The following is a 16,492-nucleotide window of genomic DNA, read 5'->3' as shown; positions in this document are numbered from 1 at the left end:
TATCTTCGGTATGCACGTCTCTTGCCTCTGTTTATTGAAACCACGTACCTGTGTGTCTTTTGTAGATGATTAATCTATAATAGTGTTCCCTGTTAACAGGGTGGCGTAGTCAGCTGAGTTATAGTTTCTGTCTAATTAACATCCCGCCACATAAGCTATTAATAGCAATTAATCTTCACACCAATCATTAAGTCATCACACCAATAGACTACTTTTAATAGTGTATGTTTATGGGTGTGTGGACAAATTATTAGAAAATATTATCATCTGCTTTCCTTCATCATAATGTATAATGTTCATATATTAGAGTACAGAAAGACAGAAAGAATATTTTCATTCAGCTAAAACCATTCATCATGTTCACTGTTATATTCATGTGTCTGTGGCTTTCACTAGGTGAGTTACACACTGACTTTTTGTAACTCAGAAATTTTAATATTGATTTATCAGTGAATGTGTGAGTCAGACTTATACAGGTTTTGGCTTTATTATGTAAAAGTTTAAACACTTCTCTTCTCTTCTATGACAGGTGACTCCATGGCAGATTTAATAGAGCCACTTTTCACTCATAAATCAGTAGATGAAGGTGATGTTACTCTGTCCTGCAACTACAAGACAACTGATCCAAACACCTACCTGCACAACATAAACCCCTCACTCACATTCACTCCTTGTTCATTATTGTATGTGTTGGACTTTACATGCGAGTTATGTTTTTGCGTTCAGGTTTTCACACAGGACTCCTCTTTTCCGTTCCATTCGGCCTCCAAAATCCTACACACTTCTACACACTACTTTATACACTTTTATTAATTGCCCATTACACCAAAGATGAGTGTGGCTCAAGAACCCCCTTCTTTGAGACAGGACTCAAACCCTTTGAGGTAGATCTTCAGGCAAGCTTTACCTTCAAGAACTTCTTCTACTCTGATCTTTAGGAGAACCTGGAAGAACATCTAACTCCCTCCTCACGTACTTTACAAGAATTTCCTTTGTCTACCACATCTGGACTCTTGTTCAGCACAAAGCCAATGCAAGTAACCATTTTACCAACCAGTTTAAATGCGTGATTAAGCTAGAGTCCTTTATTTTTAAGATGAATTTTAATTTCTTGATGATTCTTATTTAGGTTGTGGTTATTTTGAAGTTAAGCTTGCCATTCCTTTTCTTCCTTTTACAAATTTTTTACTTTTTGTTCCTTTTATTTTTCTCTCTTTGTGTATGTTTGTGTGGTTAATTCTATGCTGTTTCTCATTCATTAAACAGTGTATTTTTTCATAAGTGATTGCCTCTGAATGCTGCTCACATTTCAAAGTTCCTGCAATAATTGATCGTAATACATGCTCTATTACTTGTACGGTATAAAGTAAAGGGGGTGGGGTCACGCTTTTCTTGGCCGGGGAGATACCCCTTTTATAAAATGAAAGATTATACTGTCTGGTAAAGAACAGACCAAATAATTGTAACGTTAATTCCATTACCGTTAATTTAAATATTTGAGTGAGTATAACCCGTTATAATTACTTAAATATTTCCCTTTTTGCGAGCTAAATTCGCTACACAGGGTTGTTTTATTGTTTGTTTTATTACCTGATTTCACAACTCACTTATGGCTATTAAGACTGTTAATGTTTAAATGTATATATTGTATGTACAGTGTGTATGTATGTGTATGTAGTTTGTTAGTTTCTGTTGGTGTTTAACATTAGTCATGGAAAAGATTGTAAATTCTTTTGATTCGTGGCTGCAATTGCACTTTTCATGTATGGTTTGTGGAAAACCATATTTTAATAAAATATCATGTCAGTACTTAAAAATAATGTTTGGATTTTTCTTGTTGGCAATATTTATACAATGAATTGTTGACAAAAATAAATGTACATTTAAATACATTGGATGGAATCTGCCATTTAGAATCAACACCCAGCATGAAATCTAAGCATCATCTTCCACATACAAAAGTTGTTTAAGAAATAAATAATAATCAATTAAAACCTTAACTGCATGATCCTGTTTATAATCTCTAGAGATAAAATTACAAATCAGTGTACTATATTATAATAAATTGTCCTTATTGGTTTCGTTAAGTCTACTCCTGGTGTAAAAAAAAATGCTGTTGGAAAAATGCAGGTGGATTTGTGAATGGTAATTGGTTATGTAAGATTCAGCAGTCAAACATGCATAATAAATCGCCAACAAGCATCAGAAACTGTATTGTTACACCACTTAAGCAACTCAAGAGTTAAGTAGATTCATTTATTAATAAATTATATTAGTTTATTGCTTTTCAGCAACAAAAGCAGTGTTTACAACAGACACCAAAGGCTCAAACCAAAAGTAGATGGTCAGAGATATGAACTGTTTTAACAATAATAATAATAATTATAATAATTTGTTACATTTATATAGCGCTTTTCTGCAGCACTCAAAGCGCTTTACATATGAAAGGGGGATTCTCCTCAACCACCACCAATAAGTCGAACTAGACATACTTGGACCACAAGAAACAGCTGTCAGTCAGAAATTCCAATACTCAGTTCACCGTCACTGATACTGTAAAGTGATGCACGTCATGCAACAGCACCTTCTGGGTGTGGCCTTCTAGAGACATGTTCCCTCATGTGTAAAATTCAGCACATACAGCACTATTATACAGAATCCTCACAGAGCTGTGTTCAGAAATGACTCAACTCTACACCTTACTGTACATAGTGAGATACACACCACTGATTCTCACTGTAGTTACAGGTACTTCATATTCACCAGTTTTATTGTATTAATTAACAACAAATGTATTAAAAAAAATATATGTATTTGTTGTGTTGGTTATGTTAACAAAAGATATTCATGATTTTTTTTTTTTTCTTTACAGCGGGCAGTTTTGCAGATCAAATTGGGCCAACAAATGAAGATGTCAATGTTGTGAGAAAAGAAACAGAAAATGTAACTCTGAAATGTTCATATGAGTCAAGCAGTGAATTTATTTGGCTTCATTGGTACAAACAATATCCTAACAGATCACCACAGTTTTTACTGTTTAGAGGTGCAAGGTCATATCGTTCTGCGAGCACTCCTAATGACACTCGATTACAGATGCAAACAACCAGAAACTCTAATGAACTTACTATCAGAGGTCTAAAGCTCTCAGATTCTGCTCTCTTTTACTGCTCTCTAGCCATAACAGCACGGTGATACAAAGTCACTGAAAGGCTGTACAAAACCTAAAGTTTTTGAAAACCACAGAAAATGACAGATATTTCCTTTAACCACTTGTTATCAGGAAACCACAGACACAAGGACAAATGTGATAACATATACAACTGAATCAACAGAACAACTGCACACCGTTCACACTGAATTCACAAATGTATATTTTTAATGCGGCAAATATATTTGAAAGAAAATAAATACATGGCCATTGTATCATGTTACTGATGCACTTCATGTGGAATTAATTAATGGATTTCTGGTCAGATTTTCCACATGATACATAACAATCAGATTCCAGCAATTATAAATCATAGTACTTTGGATCATTAAGTACATCGAATCGGAAATCTTTTTGTACTTTTACTTAAGTAAAAGTTTAATGGAAGCAGTTTAACTTTACTGTTGTAATGTTTTACCTACTGTATCTCTTTTTACTTTATTTAGGTACATAGTTTGCGTACTTCCTCCACCACTGCTCGAGTCTATAATGTAATCAGAGACATTAACCTTTAGTAACTATTAATATATTCAACCAAAAGTGTAAAGGTTTATTTTATAATCTTGCTTAGGCTGTGAATTAATCTGAGAATTACTCATCCTTTAATACTTCATGACTTTATGTTAGGTTTTCTCCTTGATGAGCACAAGGTGGCACAGTCACTAATCGTATTGTGAGAAAAGTACTAGAGCTTAGTTTTGTGCAGATCGATCCTAAAGCATTGCTGTTTTTATAGTATATAAATATTTATAATACATAAATAGGAATGTCAATGGGAAACCAATAGGTCACTGTGGCAATACCAACAATATGAAAAAGCATCTAAAAGTAAAATATAGAGCAGGACTGAGTACAGTTGAGGAGAGCAGAGGAGGTACTGTAACACCGACAAGACCCCCATCTTCTGGATTGAGGCAGAGCTCTTTAGTAGAATTGTTTCAGAGAGCTATACTTTATACCATACAGATTGTTTTAGATATAAAGATATTACAGTATTTCATGTGGAGCAGAACATTACACTGCATACGTGTATAAATATTTCAAATGGACATTTTTTAACAGTAAGATTTTTATGAAAACATTTTTTTACATATTTCATTGAAGTATCGGTATCAGTCTCACAATACTTATCTTGAAAGTTCTTGGTATTGGATCGAAAAGAAAATTATTGGTGTCACCCATCCCTACTAGAGCTCCACACAACCATGCTTACATTCACATTGGTGTTTCTGTTATGTGATGCTGTGGGGTGGAGCTTCATGAACCTTTATAATGTAAACATATTACAGTACAGACAAATCTGATCATTCAGAAAAACAGAAAAATATCTTTATTCAGCTAAAACCATTCATCATGTTCACTGTTATATTCATGTGTCTGTGGCTTGGTGAGTTACACACTGACTTTTTGTTACTTTAGAAATCTTAATAGTGATTTATCAATGTGGGTGTGAGTCAGATTTATTTCGTTTTGGTGTGATTATGTAAAAGTTTAAACATTGTTCTCTTCTCTATGACAGGTGACTCCATTGCAGATTCAATAGAGCCACTTTTCACTCATAAGGTTGTAGATGAAGGTGATGATGTTACTCTGTCCTGCAGATACAAAACAAGTTATACAAACAACTACCTGCACTGGTACAGACAACATCCAAAATCTAAACCTGAGTTCCTTCTTTATATTATGATGCAACTGGAGGAAAAAGTGACTCAATTCCACCAAGTATGGATGTTAAAGTTGATAAAAATAATAAACAAGTGGATCTGATCATCTCCTCTGCTGCTGTATCAGACTCTGCTCTATACTACTGTGCTCTGGCGCCCACAGTGACAGGATATCCAGCTGCACTGTACAAAAACCTTCACACTGTCATGTTATACTAAAGACTGCCAACAGGGGGAGACAGTAGCTTAGAGGTTGGCTTGTTTGCTTTGCACCTTTGAGATTGAGGGTTCTGAATCTCACCTCCACTGTGTGTGCTGAATTTGTTTCCACTGTGCCTCAGATGTTTCCTCCACCAACCCAAAGACATGACTTGATGACTAATTGTTGTCCAAATAATCTGTATTATGTGAATGTGAATGTGTGAGTGTGTATGTTTGTGCCCTACAATGGGGTCTACAGAGCAATTTTGATAATCTTCAGTCAGGTGACTTAAACAGCCTTCATTACAAGTGCAGTTCTGCTCTTTTGCACAGTGTTCAGTGTGAGAAAGTTTGAAAGAAAAAATGTGAATAATTCTTTAAAAGTGTGTTTGATTAAAACATTTAGTTCAATTAAATTGTATTTGTATATCAGTTTTAACACTAAACATTCTCCAAATGTTATATTACAAAAATAAATAAAATACAAAAATATAGTTTATATTTTTAGATAATTAGTAATAATGTTTTTATTGAATTATCTAATGAATGAGCCAGTGGCTCGAGGAAACCTTAAGAGGAACCCATCTTTATCTGTGTGACAACGAATATCCATTCATTACAGTTCCAGCTTTGTTGAGGTTTTTAACTGTTTACTGATGAAGACTTGATTCAGCTCATTCAACTGTTCATGAGAATTTCAACCCAAAATCACTGTAGCAGACTGTTTATATTAATTACAGTCCAAATCCATCTTCATGGTTCCTGAGTTTAATCCTCAGTTCTTGAGGGTAAACAACCCTAGAATAAAGATCAGTTAAGAACATATAGTTCTATGTATCACTAAACTTTAAGAATAAACAGATCTGATCAGTTAAATACTAACTACATACTTCCTCACAACCCAATTCACTAATACAGAGAACATCTTAGGAAATGTGATTCAGTTCATCAGTTTGATTTACAATAGAATATGTTTCTTAAAATTAAAGGAAATGAATGTGTTTAATTTTTGTAGTTAATTATATTTCACAGTTGATCACCTCAGAGAAAATCGAAATACAATGGAATAAAGTAGTTTAGTGAAGTAAAAACATATAAGAATGTCTATTTATATTGACTGCTCTTTATGATAAAACATGTGCAGCATTTATGAGTCTATAGTGCTGCATTTTCACAAACAAAATACTGTCACATATACTCATTTATGAATTTAAATGTACTATTTATTATCTATTTATATCTTTAAAGCTGATTAGGGACAATGTGCATTGTTAAAAGTGCTATATGAATATAAATGATTTAAACTCAACTGAAAATAAACATTTAAGTAAAAATAATGATCTCTGCTGGTGATTCTGATGAAATACATGAAATGATGGAATAAAGATTTAATACTTCTATTATAAAGATGCAACAAAAATCCAAAATAAAGGATCAAATTTAAAATATGGTTTTATTATAAACACTAATAATTTCCTATCTTATAAAATAGCACTTGATCCAGTACACTGATGTTACTAACGTCATGTACCTCGAGAAAAAAAAAAAAAGAAAGTAAGAAAGAAAGAAAGAAAAGGACAGCTTTCTATGTTTGCACTTTGCACTCTTTAAGTTTTATAGATGTTTCACTACCAAACATTTATATTTCTGTGAAGAACTTCCAAATACAGGTGAAGTCAGATGCAGTGTGTTGGTTATAATTTTACACTGATACTGTGAAGTGATGATCTGTACAGTGTTATACTACAACAGCAGCACTTCCTGGGTGTGGTCTTCTAGAGACGTGTTCCCTCATGTGTAAAGTTCAGCACATACAGCACTATTATACAGAATCCTCACAGAGCTGTGTTCAGAAATGACTCAACTCTACACCTTACTGTACATAGTGAGATACACAACACTGATTCTCACTGTAGTTACAGGTAATTAACACTCATTTGTTAATCAGTTGTATTATAGAACACCAAATGTATTTTCGAACATTAATTTATTGGTTGTTTTGGTTATGTTTACAAAAGAGATTCATTATGTCACATTTATTCATTTATATTTTTTTCTTTACAGCAGGCAGTTTTGCAGATAAAATTGGGCCGACATATGAAGATGCCAATATTATAGGAAAAGAAACAGACACTTTTACTCTGAAATGTTCATATGAGTCAGGCAGTGAATACATTCGGCTTTACTGGTACAAACAATATCCTAACAGCACACCACAGTTTTTATTGTATAAAGGCGCAAGGTCAGTTAGTTATGCGAGCACTCCTACTGACACTCGATTACAAACAGAAACATCCAGAAACTCTACTGAACTTACTATCAGAGGTCTAGAGCTCTCAGATTCTGCTCTCTATCACTGCGCTCTAAGAGTAGGAGACACAGTAATACAAAAACACTGAAAGCCTTTACAAAAACCTAACAATGGAATATAGGAAGCTTCTAAAACCACAGCAGATTAAAGGTGTTCATTTGATCAAATTGTCAGTTAACCACAGACACAAACAACATGTGTTGCAACAGATGCAGCTGGAAGAAAGATAAAATAATTAACACTAACATTTTCATCACAGCAGTCTACAAATATATTTACATTTTGAATGCTCCAAAATATATTCAATAACATTTCCAGATCTATTGTGTCTGGTGTTTTCCTGTATTGAATTTCCATCTGTTCATTGTTCATTGGTCCATGTGTTTATTATGTACTTGTATAAACAGTTCCAGTCAAAAGTTTGGACACACATTCTCTGTGGGAGTCATGCAGTTTAAATGTGCCCTCAGTGTTGATTAAATCACCAACAGTGTCACAGCAAAGCAGCTCCACACCAACACACACCCTCCTTCATTCTGTCAATTCACCCACTGTATATCTAACATAGAGATGATGGTTAGAACCAAAAATCTAAATTAAATATCATAAATTACACATAAATTAATGGAAATATTCATACATTTCTGCAAAAATAAATATATTAATGATTAAATGTTAAAGGAGATCAAATGTAAAAGGAAATGCTAAAAAAAATTACTTTTTCCCTCCATAATCATTCATTTAATTCTCAATATAATTCTGTATTTATTTATGTGGTGGATGTAGTCAGGATGAAGTCAGACTAGTAATTATTCCAGCACTGCTCGACTGCTCCCACCATCTCTCAGGGTAAGTTGTAGATATACATCAAGACTCTTTTCTGCACTCAGTCACTGTCTGTCTTCAAATGACAGGTGAAGATCTACAGTGCCTCTTCCTGTAAGACTTGAACTAGCACTTTACCCTGTTTGTTTTATGTCTTTATGTTAAGTGTGATATAATTTCTCCCAATAGAGGTTTAGGCTGATGGTATCCTAAGTTTGTAATCACTTTTCTGTCTTAGTTTCAGGACTTTGATGTTTATTTGGTTTTAGATATCAACAATCATCATCTTACATATGGTAATATGGGTATTGTGTGAATAATCAATCAAGAATTTTCCCTGTTGTGAATAAAATTATAGGGGAAAATTTATTATGAATTACAAATGTATATTTTCATGAATTAATTTATTTTAAGCTGCTTTGGGACAATCGCCACTGTTAGAAGTGCTATATACATAAAATATTATTAAATAAAAAAAAAAAAAAAGTTTTATAAATGTTTAAAGCTGCATAGTGTTTCATTAGTTATCTATTCTTGTGCTAATACCCTTTCTAAAAGTTTTGCTTGTCAGATAAAGCAACAATTTTTTATGCTCACTAGATCAAAGTACCACTATACGACTCTCTGGATTAGGACGCCTGCAAAACACAGTAAAATAAATGCAAATAAAAACATCATAGAGTAGTGTCTAATAGAACAGCCTATGGACACAGCATCCCAAACTTGAATTCAGGTGAATTTATTTGCTGTGCTTTTGAATTCTTGGTTTGGTCGTGGCTCACGTCCAGTGGCGCGTTTTCATGAAGGGCATCAAAATGACTGAGTATCTCATTAAGGAAGCTCAGGCTTGGGCCAGTGGTGCAATGGATAACACATCTGACTACGGATCAGAAGATTCCAGGTTCGACTCCTGGCTGGCTTGGCTCTTTCTGACCTTATGCAGGATGCCACAGTTTGACACACTGAGATCAAAGGGATGTGTTTCAATGGATCCAAAGTTGGTCCTCATCTGACACAGCCCTTTGTGATCAGGTTTCGACATCTGTTTCCCATATGGTCTAGCGGTTAGGATTCCTGGTTTTTACCCAGGCGGCCTGGGTTCGACTTCCTTCCTTAGTGAAGCAAAAACCTTCTTTTTGCTTCACTAAGGGCGTTTAATTCTGCATTCACTTTGCTCGAGGAGCCACAGCTACTCCAGCTGGTGTTAGAGTCATGGCATGGTCCTTTCAACATAGCACGCTAAATCGGACTTTGGCCACGTTTTGCATCACGCTTGTAAGTTGACTTTCACAAAGCGCAACGCTGTACACCATTGAAATAGTTACCAGAAGGAAAGACGAATAAGTTGAACAGCTCCCAGTGTGGCCCATGTCGTCAGCCAGTAGCTGACATTCCAGGACAAACATAACTTTTGCGCCACCGCAAGCGTTTAACGCCGTGATCGTATAGTGGTTAGTACTCTGGGTTGTGGCCGCATTTCATCTTTAATAGAAAGTCTTGATTACTGTTTCTTTTACTACAACATTTACTCAATCCAGGACACATTACACACACTGTGCACACTTCCCTTTAAGCCCTAATGGCTCAGTGAAATACCTCAGAAAATGTTTGTTATACTGTTTAATATACAGAATTTTTTACATAATTTAACTACATCCTAAATTAATTTGTTTATATTTATTTTTTATAGTGGACTATTGTTAAAATTATTATAATTACAATATTTTTATGGTTTGTGTTTGTTTATTATGTTCTCAGGACAGATTCCCCGTGTGATTCTGAATGTAAAGTCAGTATGTTTCAGTAAAAACCAACAATCTGACAGTAATATTGGTGACTCTGTCACGTGATGCTGTAGGGTGGAGCTTCATAAACGTGTATGATGTTAACATATTAGTGTACAGAAAGAGCTCAGAATTTTTTTATTCAGGAAAAAATAATCATCATGTTCACTGTTATATTTACGTGTCTGTGGCTTTCACTAGGTGAGTTATATATTAATATTTTTCGATCCTTCAATATGTTAAGTATTGAATTAGTGATAAATGAGAGTGTGGTGAGGAGAAAAAGCAGAATGTAAGATTATTTATCTATTATTTGTGCACACATTAAAAGTTAAATGCATTATGTTCTCTTCTATAACAGGTGACTCAATGGGAGATTCAATAAACCCAAGTTTCACTCATGAAGTTGTAAATAAAGGTGATGATGTTACTCTGTCCTGCAGCTACAGCACAAGTGCTACAAGCAGCTACCTGCACTGGTACAGACAACATCCGAAATCTAACCCTGAGTTCCTTCTTTATATTTATGATTTAAGTGGAGATAAAAGTGACTCCATTCCACCACGTCTGGATGTTAAAGTGGATAAAACTAATAAGCAAGACTCTGATCTATACTACTGTGCTCTGAGGCCCACAGTCACAGGAAATCCAGCTGGCCTCGACACTGTTTTGACACTGGATTTGAAATTCAACTGTTCACATACACATACATACAGAGTACGACATGCAGTGAAATGCTTTGTACGATTTGGCCGGCATGAGGGAATAGGATGGGGGAAACAATAAAACAAGGGAAAAAAGAAGATAAATAAAAACAATAAACTATGTAAAATATAAAAATATATAAAGATAAAGATATATATAGGAAAAATAGTATATACAGGGTATGCTTATGTGTGTGTGTGTGTGTGTGTGTGTGTGTGTGTGTATGAGTGTGCTCTACAAAGCAGTTTGTTGTATTTCTAGAAAAGTATCTAAAACGGGCTTCTTCACAAGTGCAGTTCTTCTGAAGGAAAAATATGAATCATTTCTCAAAAGTTGTTTGAAACATACAGTTCAATGTTTTTTTATTTGTATAGATGTCCGGAAACACAGGTGCTGGGCTAGGTGAGTAGAGTGGATGGGAGGACCCAAATGCAGGATGCAAACAGGAGTCAGGCAAAACAGTCTTTAATATAAAAAGGTAGGGCAAAGGGGCAAAGGCAAAAACACAATCCAAAAATAGTCCCAGATCAAGGCACAGGCAAACAGGGCAATGCAGGGAGACAAAACCAAAACCAAAAAAACAGTCCAAAATATCAAGAGCCGGCAAACAGAACAATACGGGGCAGAGCAAAACATAAACCACAAACAGTCCAAAGTCCAAACCAGGTAACCAAGGAGACAGAGAAGAACAGAAATCAGGTTAAGGGTAAGGATCAGGATCAGGATCCAGAGCAGGCCGGAATGCAAGAATAATCTTAGGAGGAAGAAAGCCGGTAAAATAATCTGGCTAGGAACTAAACTCTTGGTTGTTCTTATATACCGGGAGGCGCGGGAAAAAGGCAAGATGGCCGCCGACCCAGAAGTGCTCACCGCGAAACCGGAAGTGCATGCCGCGAAACCGGAAGTGCGCTCAGTGTGCCCGGCAGATCCTGACAGAAGGTTAACAATAAACTTTGTCCCAAAGCAGCTTTACAGAAATAAATTGATTCTAAATATGTATTTAAAATTTATAGATTATCAATTTATCCCTAATTAATAAGTTAGTGGCTGAAGAAACCTTGAGAGAAACCCATCCTCATCTGGGTGACACCAAACATCCATTTATTTTAGTTTTATCTTTGTTGAGGTTTTCAACTGTTTACTGATGGAGACTTGATTCAGCCGATTTAACTGTTCATGGCAACTGCAGCCCAAAACCATTGTAGCAGACTGTTTATATTAATTACAGTCCAAATCCATCTTCAAGGATCATGAGTTAAATCCTCAATTCTTGAGTGTAAACAACCCTAAAATAAAGATCAGTTATAAACATGTCTCCTGTCTGCACCATGTGACTTTTTCTGTAGTTCTATTTATCACGAAACTTTTAGAATAAACAGTTTCAATACTTAATAATCTGATTAAATACTAACTACATACTTCCTCACAACTCAATTCACTAATACAAAGAACACCTTAGGAAATTTTAATATTTGAGTTGTCTTTGTTAATTTATTATTTATTTATTATAATATCAGATATTCTTCTATACCACCTTTTCAGCATTGTCAAAAAATTCAGCACAACATGGACATTAAGAACATTAACACACATCTGAACAAATCTCTAAATTATCTCTGTATTTACATTTAATTTTTACTTTAATTATTTGATTTAAAAAATAAATAAAAATCCTCCATCTTTGTAATTTCAGATGAAATGAGGGCAGAATTTACACGACTACAAACTGAGGGATTGATGACAGAATGGTCGTGACTACCCCTCAGTAAAAGTGGGCGGAGCTCGATGTGGTGAGATACAGTTTAGACAGTTTCACAGAGATACTGACATTTATATCTACTGCAAGACACAACCATCATGTTCCTCTTCTTTCTTTTCATAGTTGTTCAAATCATTGGTAAGTCTTTTATATTCTACACAAACTTTATGTGGATGCTGGAGATTTGTACTGAAACATAAACATGATGATTCAGTTGGTCCTTAAGAAATGACATTAGAAATATTTGTTGTTGTAATGTGTTTACTGCAGGAGCTGTTGGCAGCAGCATTACACCAGAACAAACCATCACATCTTCACCTGAAGGCAGTAACACCAGACTGACCTGCACATATGACGACACAGCTAGAGAGCTCCACTGGTATCAACAAAAACCTCAATCAGGTCCAGAGTTTCTGCTGATGATTCAAATATTCTCAGATTATGTCACTAAAGATTCACAACGTGACCCAAGAATATCCATCATACTTCGTAAAAAAGAAAAGAAAGTAGATCTGGAGATCTTTCCTGCTGCAGTATCAGACTCTGCACTGTACTACTGCGCCATGGAGCCCACAGTGACACAAAACTCAAACCCACTGTACAAAAAGCTTTTTTCCCTCCCAGTAGGGGGAGCTGTTCACCTGTTTCACTTAAATACCCTTCTCTGTCTCAGTTCCAGGAGTTTGATGTTTATTTGATATGGTTGGACATCAACAATCATCATATTAAACATGGTAATACTGGGTATTGTTTAAACAATCAATTAATTCATTATTATATATCTATATCTTTAAAGCTGCTTAGGGATAATGTGCATTGTTGAAAGTGCTATATGAATATAAATTAATTAAACTGAAGAAATCAACAGAAAAAATATATTTCATTAAAAATAATGATCTCTGCTGGTGATTGTGATAAAATACATAAAATGATGGAATAAAGATGTAATACTTCTACTATTAGAATGCAAGAAAAATCCAAAATAAAGTATTACATTTAAATTATAAACACTAATTATTTGGCAACTTATAAAATAGCACTTGATCCAGCACACTGATGTTACTGACTTTACATACCTCAAAAGAAAAAAAGAAAGAAAGAAAGAAAGAAAGAAAGAAAGAAAGAAAGAAAGAAAGAAAGAAAGAAAGAAACGGACAGCATTGCACTCCTTAAGTTTTATAGAAGTTTCACTACCAAACATTTATATTTCTGCAAAGGCCTCAAACTTCCAAATACAGGTGAAGTCAGACACAGTGTGTTAATTATCATTTTACACTGATACTGTAAAGTGATGATCTGTACAGTGTTACACTACAACAGCAGCACTTCCTGGGTGTGGTCTTCTAGAGACGTGTTCCCTCATGTGTAAAGTTCAGCACATACAGCACTATTATACAGAATCCTCACAGAGCTGTGTTCAGAAATGATTCAACTCTACACCTTACTGTACATAGTGAGATACACAACACTGATTCTCACTGTAGTTACAGGTAATTCACTATTTTACTGTACAAAAATAATTACACAGAATATTATTATAAAATGTACACACAAATTCACAAATGTATTATTTTTTATTATTTTTTTACAGCAGGAGGTTTTGCAGATAAAATTGGGTCAATGGATGAAGCAAACATTGTTGAAAAAGAAACAGACACTGTTACCCTGAAATATTCATATGAATCAAGCAGCAGTAACATTTTGCTTTCCTGGTACATACAATATTCAAATAGCGCACTACATTTTTTAAAGCACTCAGATTCTGCACTTTATCACTATGCTATATACTTTATGCTATATACATAAAATATTATTAAATTAAAAAAAAAATGTTTTATAAATGTTTAAAGCTGCATAGTGTTTCATTAGTTATCTATTCTTGTGCTAATACCCTGTCTAAAAGTTTTGCTTGTCAGATAAAGCAACAATTTTTTATGCTCACTAGATCAAAGTACCACTATATGACTCTCTGGATTAGGACGCCTGCAAAACACAGTAAAATGAATGCAAATAAAAACATCATAGAGAAGTGGCTAATAAAACGGCCCATGGACACAGCATCCCAAACTTGAATTCAGGTGAATTTTTTTTGCTGCGCCTTTGAATTCTTCAAGCAGCAAGCGTTTATCGCCGTGATCGTGTAGTGGTCAGTACTCTGCGTTGTGGCCGCAGCAACCCCGGTTCGAATCCGGGTCACGCCATGACCTTTACCTACCCTGTGTCGGTTGCCATTGGGAAAACCGAATGAACATGTGCTATGGCATCCCAAGATTCCGTGGGATCTTATAGATCTTATAGTGTTTTTATATTTTTCATTTATATATATATATATTAGGTCTGTCTTGAAAAATAGGGCTTCGTCAGGATATTGGGTTTGCTCCATGTGACGAGGTGGCCGAGTGGTTAAGGCGATGGACTGCTAATCCATTGTGCTCTGCACGCGTGGGTTCGAATCCCATCCTCGTCGGATACCGCTTTAAGAGTCGGGACAAAAAAGCAGTTTTTGCACAGTGACTTTAGACACTTTCATGGAACTGTCTGACTTTGTTTCTGCGGGAAATGAAGCCCGATTTCCTTTTTTTTTTTTTTGCAGATATAATTTGACCGACAGACACAAATGGGTACATCGATGGAAAAGGAACAGACACCAGCGAATACATTTTGCTTTACTGGTATAAACAATATCCTAACAAGACACCACAGTTTTTACTGTATAAAGGCTTGAGGGCAAGTTCACATCTAAAAAGCACTCCAGCGGATCGTCAATTAGAGGCAGGAACAACCAGAGACATCACTATACTCACTATAAGAGGCCTAAAGCTCTCAGATTCTGCTCTTTATCACTGTTCTCTCAGAGACACAGCACAGTAATACAAAGACACTGAAAAGCTGTACAATAACATAACAATGGTGTAGAGGAAGATAAAGATGGTCCCTTTACAGAGCTGTTATCAGGTAGCAACAGAAACGTGTGGTTTCACACACAGCTTGAGGCTTTGCACAAGATCAGGAGTTGAATAGAAGTTATGCTCTGTACATTGCTGTTTGGTGAATTTACAAAGACTTCTTATTCCCAGCAGCTCTTTTGTTCTGTGCAAATTGAGGGATAGTAATTAGACTGAGTAAATAAAAAACAGGAACCAACCAGAGAAACAAACAAAATTGTGTCTTTCTTCTTTCTCCACAAGATGGTGCTGTGAGCTGACATATTGTGCACCAAGTACTAGTACCCTGCTCACACCCAACCCAGAAATACTGATTTCTTTAATAAAGAACACTACTGTGTACAATAAAATAGACTCAAACTGTTCTGCAGTTATTGATGAATAGTAATTTTATATACTGTATAAAGCACTGCATTAAAAACAGAGGTGTACCTGATTTGGGATCTCTCTTGAGATTTTACTTAAATGAATGAATATGAAACTCCAACATGCCTATAAATCCTATTTTTTTTTCCTTTTGACCTGCAATATATTTCTGGCTCCAGCATGAACAAGTACAAGCACATGGGTATTGGTCATGGGATAATGTAAATACTCCTAACATGATTCATGAGATCAGGTAAACTAGTTTTACACAGTGTATGGATGTGCTCAGGACTTGTTCCGTGTGTGATGCTGAATGTAAAACCAGGATGTTTCAGTAAGAATCAGCAATCTGTCAGTAACATTGGTGACTCTGTCATGTGATGATGTTGGGTGGAGCTTCATGAACCTTTATGATGTTACATATAGAAAGTATTGTAGAATTTTTTTTTTTTCAGCTAAAACCATTCATCATGTTTACTGTTATATTCATGTCTCTGTGGCTTTTATTAGGTGAGTAATACATGAATTTTTTGTTATTGCAGAAATATTACTTAGTAATAAATTTGTGTAGTGTTCGAAACATCTGGCTTGCTTTGATTAAAGTTAAAATGATGTTCTCTTCTCTATGACAGGTGACTCCATGGCAGATTCAATAGAGCAACTTTTCCCTCATAAAGTTGTAGATGAAGGTGAAGATGTTACTCTGTCCTGCAACTACACAGTC

The 16,492-nt window shown here is 35.1% G+C and overlaps 1 long non-coding RNA gene and 2 other non-coding genes across 4 annotated transcripts; all 3 read left to right on the top strand.

The window, feature by feature from the left end:
• Positions 1-2,486: 2,486 nt before the first annotated feature.
• On the top strand, positions 2,487-7,816 carry LOC124387737. Of its 2 annotated transcripts, none has more exons than XR_006926216.1 (2): positions 2,487-2,748; positions 7,138-7,816. It is a non-coding gene; the product is annotated as an uncharacterized LOC124387737 (long non-coding RNA). The 2 variants fall into 2 exon arrangements; XR_006926217.1 differs by lacking the exon at positions 2,487-2,748 and adding an exon at positions 6,933-6,995.
• A 1,242-nt stretch (positions 7,817-9,058) lies between these two features.
• Positions 9,059-9,131, top strand: trnar-acg. The gene has a single exon. It is a non-coding gene; the product is annotated as a tRNA-Arg (tRNA).
• A 5,711-nt stretch (positions 9,132-14,842) lies between these two features.
• Positions 14,843-14,924, top strand: trnas-gcu. Its single transcript has one exon. It is a non-coding gene; the product is annotated as a tRNA-Ser (tRNA).
• Positions 14,925-16,492: the final 1,568 nt, after the last annotated feature.

Source organism: Silurus meridionalis, chromosome 6 (genome assembly GCF_014805685.1).
Source record: "Silurus meridionalis isolate SWU-2019-XX chromosome 6, ASM1480568v1, whole genome shotgun sequence".
NCBI classification, from domain to species: Eukaryota; Metazoa; Chordata; class Actinopteri; order Siluriformes; family Siluridae; genus Silurus; species Silurus meridionalis.
The sequence above is the reverse complement of the archived record's forward strand: the minus strand, read 5'-3'. Positions and strand labels throughout refer to the sequence as shown.